This window comes from Salvelinus fontinalis, chromosome 19 (assembly GCF_029448725.1).
Source record: "Salvelinus fontinalis isolate EN_2023a chromosome 19, ASM2944872v1, whole genome shotgun sequence".
Lineage (NCBI taxonomy): Eukaryota > Metazoa > Chordata > Actinopteri > Salmoniformes > Salmonidae > Salvelinus > Salvelinus fontinalis.
Genome location: NC_074683.1, coordinates 54,677,558 through 54,687,915, shown reverse-complemented (window position 1 = coordinate 54,687,915; position 10,358 = coordinate 54,677,558). Strand labels below are relative to the sequence as shown.

The 10,358-nt window shown below is 51.8% G+C and overlaps 1 protein-coding gene across 1 annotated transcript in view; it reads left to right on the top strand.

Moving 5' to 3' along the window:
* Window positions 1-2,472, top strand: part of si:ch211-45c16.2 (mitogen-activated protein kinase kinase kinase 13) — a 151,789-nt gene extending 149,317 nt beyond the window's left edge. Inside the window, exon 14 of the mRNA XM_055871958.1 lies at window positions 1-2,472. This exon is cut by the window's left edge and continues 2,271 nt beyond it. The gene's annotated coding sequence lies outside the window, so the exon portion shown is untranslated.
* The last annotated feature ends 7,886 nt before the right edge of the window (window positions 2,473-10,358 follow it).

Sequence of the window (10,358 nt, the reverse complement as noted above, 5' to 3'; positions counted from 1 at the left end):
ATTCCAGAACAGTACTGTCAGTATTCCAGAATGGGACTGTCAGTATTCCAGAATGGGACTGTCAGTACTCCAGAATGTGACTGTCAGTATTCTAGAACAGTACTGTCAGTATTCTAGAAGCGGACTGTCAGTATTCCAGAACAGTACTGTCAGTACTCCAGAATGTGACTGTCAGTATTCTAGAACAGTACTGTCAGTATTCTAGAAGCGGACTGTCAGTATTCCAGAACAGTACTGTCAGTATTCTAGAAGTGGACTGTCAGTATTCCAGAACAGTCCTGTCAGTTCTCCAGAATGTGACTGTCAGTATTCCAGAACAGTACTGTCAGTATTCCAGAATGGGACTGTCAGTATTCCAGAACAGTACTATCAGTATTCCAGAATGGGACTGTTAGTATTCCACAGACCCAGACAGGATTCTAATTGTGTGAATAGAACATCAGAACACAGTGTCTCCTGTCTTGTCCCACAGCCCAGCCCCCCACTAACCATCACTGTCTCTGTAACTGTCTGACCAGTCCAGTATGATATAACCTACCTGCTAAACATGACTTTACAGATGAATCAGGACTGTAACCCGACCCCACGGCCCAGTGGGACACCGACATGGGCAAATAACGTCTAAACACCAGCATGAAACAACAGCCCAACCATCAACCAACGTTGTCCCAACCATGTCCCAACCATCAACCAACGTTGTTCCAACCATGTCCCAACCATCAACCAACGTTGTCCCAACCATGTCCCAACCATCAGCCAACGTTGTCCCAACCATGTCCCAACCATCAACCAACCATCAACCAACGTTGTCCCAACCATGTCCCAACCATCAACCAACGTTGTCCCAACCATCAGGGATCCATTTCAGCACAGATGTTTGGTTGGGAGATGGTTGATACAACGTTGGTTTGTTTACCAGTACAGCCCAGACCTGTGTTGGAAGTACATTCCGTGCAGAATGGCAGTAATGATGATAGTTGCTCTGAGAAACTCCATATTTTGATGAGAATCGAACGTATTCTGATGTTCTACCGTTTGCAGAGCTGCTTAAATGGGACTTTGAATTGAAGGATCCTGAGCGTCAGGAGATCTCGTCTCCTCAAGCCCAGGTACTGGTTCACAACCAACCGTTGTATCAACCATCTCCCAACCAACCATCGGTGTTGAAATGGATCCTTGCAGCAGAACTGCACCACCTTAGCTTGTAATGACAGACTGCCCAGAAGTACGCATGACTCAAAAAGAGCAGAAAAGCACAAGAGAATTTAGTTCTCTCCCAACCCAGCCAGTTCAACTTGGCTCCAGAGAAGCCTCCATAATCAAGTCTCCAATCTCAGTGTTGAACCCTGTCCTGCATCAAGTCATAGCACCTGTATGTCTCAGCACCCTCATGTACCGTGATGTTATAGTACTGTACTGTCTGTCTCCTGCTCAGGATGCTCTTTCTGGACCAAGACTGAACTTATAACGTTACCGTGTAGTATGTCTGTCGTATGTCGTTCAGCGTGGGCCAATACCATGTTGTATGTTGTTGAATGGCACAGTGGACCAGGCGGACGTCTTGGAGTTGGCGTAATAACTAGGTAGATAGATAGGTGTAACATAGTTGCCACGAAGGTGCAGTATCCCAGTTTTATCAGGCCCCTGCAGTATCCCAGTTTTATCAGGCCCCTTTGTTCCATGTCTTTCAGCAGGGTTGTTCATCCGCCATTGGTGCTTGATACGCTATGCTATTGTCTGACACCAAACAGAATGGTGTTTCAGAGGACCAGTCAGACACCAAACTGAATGGTGTTACAGAGGACCAGTCAGACACCAAACTGAATGGTGTTACAGAGGACCAGTCAGACACCAAACTGAATGGTGTTACAGAGGACCAGTCAGACACCAAACTGAATGGTGTTACAGAGGACCAGTCAGACACCAAACTGAATGGTGTTACAGAGGACCAGTCAGACACCAAACTGAATGGTGTTACAGAGGACCAGTCAGACACCAAACTGAATGGTGTTACAGAGGACCAGTCAGACACCAAACTGAATGGTGTTACAGAGGACCAGTCAGACACCAAACTGAATGGTGTTACAGAGGACCAGTCAGACACCAAACTGAATGGTGTTACAGAGGACCAGTCAGACACCAAACTGAATGGTGTTTCAGAGGACCAGTCAGACACCAAACTGAATGGTGTTACAGAGGACCAGTCAGACACCAAACTGAATGGTGTTACAGAGGACCAGTCAGACACCAAACTGAATGGTGTTACAGAGGACCAGTCAGACACCAAACTGAATGGTGTTACAGAGGACCAGTCAGACACCAAACTGAATGGTGTTACAGAGGACCAGTCAGACACCAAACTGAATAGTGTTACAGAGGAACAGTGCTAGTGACACTTCGTTTGTGTCGTCCTCTTTTAAAAGGGATACTGCATCTTGTGTGACTAGTAACACTAAAATAATTTCCCCCTTGTATGTGTTTCAGTGTCTGTGTAAAACATGTTTATATTTTTAGATTATGGCCAGTTAGGGTTAAGTCAAACATCTGTATGAAACATCGTCTTAAATGAAATGAATGGAGATCAGATGGCTCACATTTTCAATAAGGAATACAAGGCAGAGACACCGAGATCACAGAACACAGACTGCTGCTCTTGGTCTGATGCAACCTCATCTAAATGTCAGTAGCTAGCAGAGCCATATATACAGAGAGAGTTGGGGTAGCTTTTAGAACGGGCGCCATGTTGCTGTCATTGAGCGTTTTATTTATCCATTCATGACCATCATTTGGATTCAAATTTTAATTCAGGACATTCAGACTCAGTAAGTCTCATTGACGTCATTTGTGATTATGAAATATCAAACTTTTGGGGCGACAAAACAAAACCCAGACAAGACATAATGTAAACAAACCAGGACAAGACATCATGTAAACAAACCCAGATAAGACATAATGTAAACAAACCAGGACAAGACATGTAAACAAACCCAGACAAGACATAATGTAAACAAACCAGGACAAGACATCATGTAAACAAACCCAGACAAGACATAATGTAAACAAACCCAGACAAGACATAATGTAAACAAACCCAGACAAGACAACATGTAAACAAACCCAGACAAGACAACATGTAAACAAACCCAGACAAGACATAATGTAAACAAACCCAGACAAGACAACATGTAAACAAACCCAGACAAGACAACATGTAAACAAACCCAGACAAGACAACATGTAAACAAACCCAGACAAGACATCGTGTAAACAAACCCACACACGACAACATGTAAACAAACCCAGACAAGACATCGTGTAAACAAACCCACACAAGACATCATGTAAACAAACCCACACACGACATAATGTAAACAAACCCAGACAAGATAACATGTAAACAAACCCAGACAAGCCATCATGTAAACAAACCAGGACAAGCCATCATGTAAACAAACCCAGACAAGCCATCATGTAAACAAACCAGGACAAGACATCATGTAAACAAACCAGGACAAGCCATCATGTAAACAAACCCAGACAAGCCATCATGTAAACAAACCAGGACAAGACATCATGTAAACAAACCAGGACAAGACATGTAAACAAACCAAGACAAGACATGTAAACAAACCAAGACAAGACATCATGTAAACAAACCCAGACAAGACATGCAAACAAACCAAGACAAGACATGTAAACAAACCAAGACAAGACATCATGGAAAAAATAAACAGGTATCAGACAGCTGGGCCAGCCACCCTTCACTAGTCAGTATCAGACAGCCACCCTTCACTAGTCAGTATCAGACAGCCTCCCTTCACTAGTCAGTATCAGACAGCTGGGCCAGCCACCCTTCACTAGTCGGTATCAGACAGCTGGGCCAGCCTCCCTTCACTAGTCAGTATCAGACAGCTGGGCCAGCCCCCCTTCACTAGTCAGTATCAGACAGCTGGGCCAGCCACCCTTCACTAGTCAGTATCAGACAGCTGGGCCAGCCCCCCTTCACTAGTCAGTATCAGACAGCCCCCCTTCACTAGTCAGTATCAGACAGCTGGGCCAGCCACCCTTCACTAGTCGGTATCAGACAGCCCCCCTTCACTAGTCAGTATCAGACAGCTGGGCCAGCCCCCCTTCACTAGTCAGTATCATACAGCTGGGCCAGCCCCCCTTCACTAGTCAGTATCAGACAGCTGGGCCAGCCCCCCTTCACTAGTCAGTATCAGACAGCTGGGCCAGCCACCCTTCACTAGTCAGTATCAGACAGCTGGGCCAGCCCCCCTTCACTAGTCAGTATCAGACAGCCCCCCTTCACTAGTCAGTATCAGACAGCCACCCTTCACTAGTCAGTATCAGACAGCTGGGCCAGCCCCCCTTCACTAGTCAGTATCAGACAGCTGGGCCAGCCACCCTTCACTAGTCAGTATCAGACAGCTGGGCCAGCCCCCCTTCACTAGTCAGTATCAGACAGCTGGGCCAGCCACCCTTCACTAGTCAGTATCAGACAGCTGGGCCAGCCCCCCTTCACTAGTCAGTATCATACAGCTGGGCCAGCCCCCCTTCACTAGTCAGTATCATACAGCTGGGCCAGCCCCCCTTCACTAGTCAGTATCAGACAGTTGGGCCAGCCACCCTTCACTAGTCAGTATCAGACAGCTGGGCCAGCCACCCTTCACTAGTCAGTATCAGACAGCTGGGCCAGCCACCCTTCACTAGTCGGTATCAGACAGCTGGGCCAGCCCCCCTTCACTAGTCAGTATCATACAGCTGGGCCAGCTACCCTTCACTAGTCAGTATCAGACAGCTGGGCCAGCCACCCTTCACTAGTCGGTATCAGACAGCCCCCCTTCACTAGTCAGTATCAGATAGCTGGGCCAGCCCCCCTTCACTAGTCAGTATCAGACAGCTGGGCCAGCCACCCTTCACTAGTCAGTATCAGACAGCTGGGCCAGCCACCCTTCACTAGTCAGTATCAGACAGCTGGGCCAGCCACCCTTCACTAGTCAGTATCAGACAGCTGGGCCAGCCACCCTTCACTAGTCAGTATCAGACAGCCACCCTTCACTAGTCGGTATCAGACAGCTGGGCCAGCCCCCCTTCACTAGTCAGTATCATACAGCTGGGCCAGCTACCCTTCACTAGTCAGTATCAGACAGCTGGGCCAGCCACCCTTCACTAGTCGGTATCAGACAGCCCCCCTTCACTAGTCAGTATCAGATAGCTGGGCCAGCCCCCCTTCACTAGTCAGTATCAGACAGCTGGGCCAGCCACCCTTCACTAGTCAGTATCAGACAGCTGGGCCAGCCACCCTTCACTAGTCAGTATCAGACAGCTGGGCCAGCCACCCTTCACTAGTCGGTATCAGACAGCCCCCCTTCACTAGTCAGTATCAGATAGCTGGGCCAGCCCCCCTTCACTAGTCAGTATCAGACAGCTGGGCCAGCCTCCCTTCACTAGTCAGTATCAGACAGCTGGGCCAGCCACCCTTCACTAGTCAGTATCAGACAGCTGGGCCAGCCCCCCTTCACTAGTCAGTATCAGACAGCTGGGCCAGCCCCCCTTCACTAGTCAGTATCATACAGCTGGGCCAGCCCCCCTTCACTAGTCAGTATCAGATAGCTGGGCCAGCCCCCCTTCACTAGTCAGTATCAGACAGCTGGGCCAGCCACCCTTCACTAGTCGGTATCAGACAGCTGGGCCAGCCACCCTTCACTAGTCAGTATCAGACAGCTGGGCCAGCCACCCTTCACTAGTCGGTATCAGACAGCTGGGCCAGCCACCCTTCACTAGTCAGTATCAGACAGCTGGGCCAGCCACCCTTCACTAGTCAGTATCAGACAGCCACCCTTCACTAGTCAGTATCAGACAGCTGGGCCAGCCTCCCTTCACTAGTCAGTATCAGACAGCTGGGCCAGCCCCCCTTCACTAGTCAGTATCAGACAGCTGGGCCAGCCACCCTTCACTAGTCAGTATCAGACAGCTGGGCCAGCCCCCCTTCACTAGTCAGTATCAGACAGCCCCCCTTCACTAGTCAGTATCAGACAGCTGGGCCAGCCACCCTTCACTAGTCGGTATCAGACAGCCCCCCTTCACTAGTCAGTATCAGACAGCTGGGCCAGCCCCCCTTCACTAGTCAGTATCATACAGCTGGGCCAGCCCCCCTTCACTAGTCAGTATCAGACAGCTGGGCCAGCCCCCCTTCACTAGTCAGTATCAGACAGCTGGGCCAGCCACCCTTCACTAGTCAGTATCAGACAGCTGGGCCAGCCCCCCTTCACTAGTCAGTATCAGACAGCCCCCCTTCACTAGTCAGTATCAGACAGCCACCCTTCACTAGTCAGTATCAGACAGCTGGGCCAGCCCCCCTTCACTAGTCAGTATCAGACAGCTGGGCCAGCCACCCTTCACTAGTCAGTATCAGACAGCTGGGCCAGCCCCCCTTCACTAGTCAGTATCAGACAGCTGGGCCAGCCACCCTTCACTAGTCAGTATCAGACAGCTGGGCCAGCCCCCCTTCACTAGTCAGTATCATACAGCTGGGCCAGCCCCCCTTCACTAGTCAGTATCATACAGCTGGGCCAGCCCCCCTTCACTAGTCAGTATCAGACAGTTGGGCCAGCCACCCTTCACTAGTCAGTATCAGACAGCTGGGCCAGCCACCCTTCACTAGTCAGTATCAGACAGCTGGGCCAGCCACCCTTCACTAGTCGGTATCAGACAGCTGGGCCAGCCCCCCTTCACTAGTCAGTATCATACAGCTGGGCCAGCTACCCTTCACTAGTCAGTATCAGACAGCTGGGCCAGCCACCCTTCACTAGTCGGTATCAGACAGCCCCCCTTCACTAGTCAGTATCAGATAGCTGGGCCAGCCCCCCTTCACTAGTCAGTATCAGACAGCTGGGCCAGCCACCCTTCACTAGTCAGTATCAGACAGCTGGGCCAGCCACCCTTCACTAGTCAGTATCAGACAGCTGGGCCAGCCACCCTTCACTAGTCAGTATCAGACAGCTGGGCCAGCCACCCTTCACTAGTCAGTATCAGACAGCCACCCTTCACTAGTCGGTATCAGACAGCTGGGCCAGCCCCCCTTCACTAGTCAGTATCATACAGCTGGGCCAGCTACCCTTCACTAGTCAGTATCAGACAGCTGGGCCAGCCACCCTTCACTAGTCGGTATCAGACAGCCCCCCTTCACTAGTCAGTATCAGATAGCTGGGCCAGCCCCCCTTCACTAGTCAGTATCAGACAGCTGGGCCAGCCACCCTTCACTAGTCAGTATCAGACAGCTGGGCCAGCCACCCTTCACTAGTCAGTATCAGACAGCTGGGCCAGCCACCCTTCACTAGTCGGTATCAGACAGCCCCCCTTCACTAGTCAGTATCAGATAGCTGGGCCAGCCCCCCTTCACTAGTCAGTATCAGACAGCTGGGCCAGCCTCCCTTCACTAGTCAGTATCAGACAGCTGGGCCAGCCACCCTTCACTAGTCAGTATCAGACAGCTGGGCCAGCCCCCCTTCACTAGTCAGTATCATACAGCTGGGCCAGCCCCCCTTCACTAGTCAGTATCAGATAGCTGGGCCAGCCCCCCTTCACTAGTCAGTATCAGACAGCTGGGCCAGCCACCCTTCACTAGTCGGTATCAGACAGCTGGGCCAGCCACCCTTCACTAGTCAGTATCAGACAGCTGGGCCAGCCACCCTTCACTAGTCAGTATCAGACAGCCACCCTTCACTAGTCAGTATCAGACAGCCACCCTTCACTAGTCAGTATCAGACAGCTGGGCCAGCCACCCTTCACTAGTCAGTATCAGACAGCTGGGCCAGCCACCCTTCACTAGTCGGTATCAGACAGCCACCCTTCACTAGTCAGTATCAGACAGCTGGGCCAGCCCCCCTTCACTAGTCAGTATCAGACAGCTGGGCCAGCCCCCCTTCACTAGTCAGTATCAGACAGCTGGGCCAGCCACCCTTCACTAGTCAGTATCAGACAGCTGGGCCAGCCACCCTTCACTAGTCAGTATCATACAGCTGGGCCAGCCACCCTTCACTAGTCAGTATCAGACAGCCTCCCTTCACTAGTCAGTATCAGACAGCTGGGCCAGCCACCCTTCACTAGTCGGTATCAGACAGCTGGGCCAGCCACCCTTCACTAGTCAGTATCAGACAGCCTCCCTTCACTAGTCAGTATCAGACAGCTGGGCCAGCCACCCTTCACTAGTCGGTATCAGACAGCCTCCCTTCACTAGTCAGTATCAGACAGCTGGGCCAGCCCCCCTTCACTAGTCAGTATCAGACAGCTGGGCCAGCCCCCCTTCACTAGTCAGTATCAGACAGCTGGGCCAGCCACCCTTCACTAGTCGGTATCAGACAGCCCCCCTTCACTAGTCAGTATCAGACAGCCACCCTTCACTAGTCAGTATCAGACAGCTGGGCCAGCCCCCCTTCACTAGTCAGTATCAGACAGCTGGGCCAGCCACCCTTCACTAGTCAGTATCAGACAGCTGGGCCAGCCACCCTTCACTAGTCGGTATCAGACAGCCCCCCTTCACTAGTCAGTATCAGACAGCCACCCTTCACTAGTCAGTATCAGACTTCTGGGCCAGCCCCCCTTCACTAGTCAGTATCAGACAGCTGGGCCAGCCACCCTTCACTAGTCAGTATCAGACAGCTGGGCCAGCCACCCTTCACTAGTCAGTATCATACAGCTGGGCCAGCCCCCCTTCACTAGTCAGTATCAGACAGCTGGGCCAGCCTCCCTTCACTAGTCAGTATCAGACAGCCTCCCTTCACTAGTCAGTATCAGACAGCCACCCTTCACTAGTCAGTATCAGACAGCTGGGCCAGCCACCCTTCACTAGTCAGTATCAGACAGCTGGGCCAGCCCCCCTTCACTAGTCAGTATCAGACAGCTGGGCCAGCCACCCTTCACTAGTCAGTATCAGACAGCTGGGCCAGCTACCCTTCACTAGTCAGTATCAGACAGCCACCCTTCACTAGTCAGTATCAGACAGCTGGGCCAGCCCCCCTTCACTAGTCAGTATCAGACAGCTGGGCCAGCCACCCTTCACTAGTCAGTATCATACAGCTGGGCCAGCCCCCCTTCACTAGTCAGTATCAGACAGCTGGGCCAGCCTCCCTTCACTAGTCAGTATCAGACAGCCACCCTTCACTAGTCAGTATCAGACAGCCACCCTTCACTAGTCAGTATCAGACAGCTGGGCCAGCCACCCTTCACTAGTCAGTATCGGACAGCTGGGCCAGCCTCCCTTCACTAGTCAGTATCAGACAGCTGGGCCAGCCTCCCTTCACTAGTCAGTATCAGACAGCCCCCCTTCACCAGTCAGTATCAGACAGCTGGGCCAGCCACCCTTCACTAGTCAGTATCAGACAGCCACCCTTCACTAGTCAGTATCAGACAGCCCCCCTTCACCAGTCAGTATCAGACAGCTGGGCCAGCCACCCTTCACTAGTCAGTATCAGACAGCCACCCTTCACTAGTCAGTATCAGACAGCTGGGCCAGCCACCCTTCACTAGTCAGTATCAGACAGCTGGGCCAGCCTCCCTTCACTAGTCAGTATCAGACAGCTGGGCCAGCCTCCCTTCACTAGTCAGTATCATACAGCCTCCCTTCACTAGTCAGTATCAGACAGCCCCCCTTCACCAGTCAGTATCAGACAGCTGGGCCAGCCCCCCTTCACTAGTCAGTATCATACAGCTGGGCCAGCTACCCTTCACTAGTCAGTATCAGACAGCTGGGCCAGCCACCCTTCACTAGTCGGTATCAGACAGCCCCCCTTCACTAGTCAGTATCAGATAGCTGGGCCAGCCCCCCTTCACTAGTCAGTATCAGACAGCTGGGCCAGCCACCCTTCACTAGTCAGTATCAGACAGCTGGGCCAGCCACCCTTCACTAGTCAGTATCAGACAGCTGGGCCAGCCACCCTTCACTAGTCGGTATCAGACAGCCCCCCTTCACTAGTCAGTATCAGATAGCTGGGCCAGCCCCCCTTCACTAGTCAGTATCAGACAGCTGGGCCAGCCTCCCTTCACTAGTCAGTATCAGACAGCTGGGCCAGCCACCCTTCACTAGTCAGTATCAGACAGCTGGGCCAGCCCCCCTTCACTAGTCAGTATCATACAGCTGGGCCAGCCCCCCTTCACTAGTCAGTATCAGATAGCTGGGCCAGCCCCCCTTCACTAGTCAGTATCAGACAGCTGGGCCAGCCACCCTTCACTAGTCGGTATCAGACAGCTGGGCCAGCCACCCTTCACTAGTCAGTATCAGACAGCTGGGCCAGCCACCCTTCACTAGTCAGTATCAGACAGCCACCCTTCACTAGTCAGTATCAGACAGCCACCCT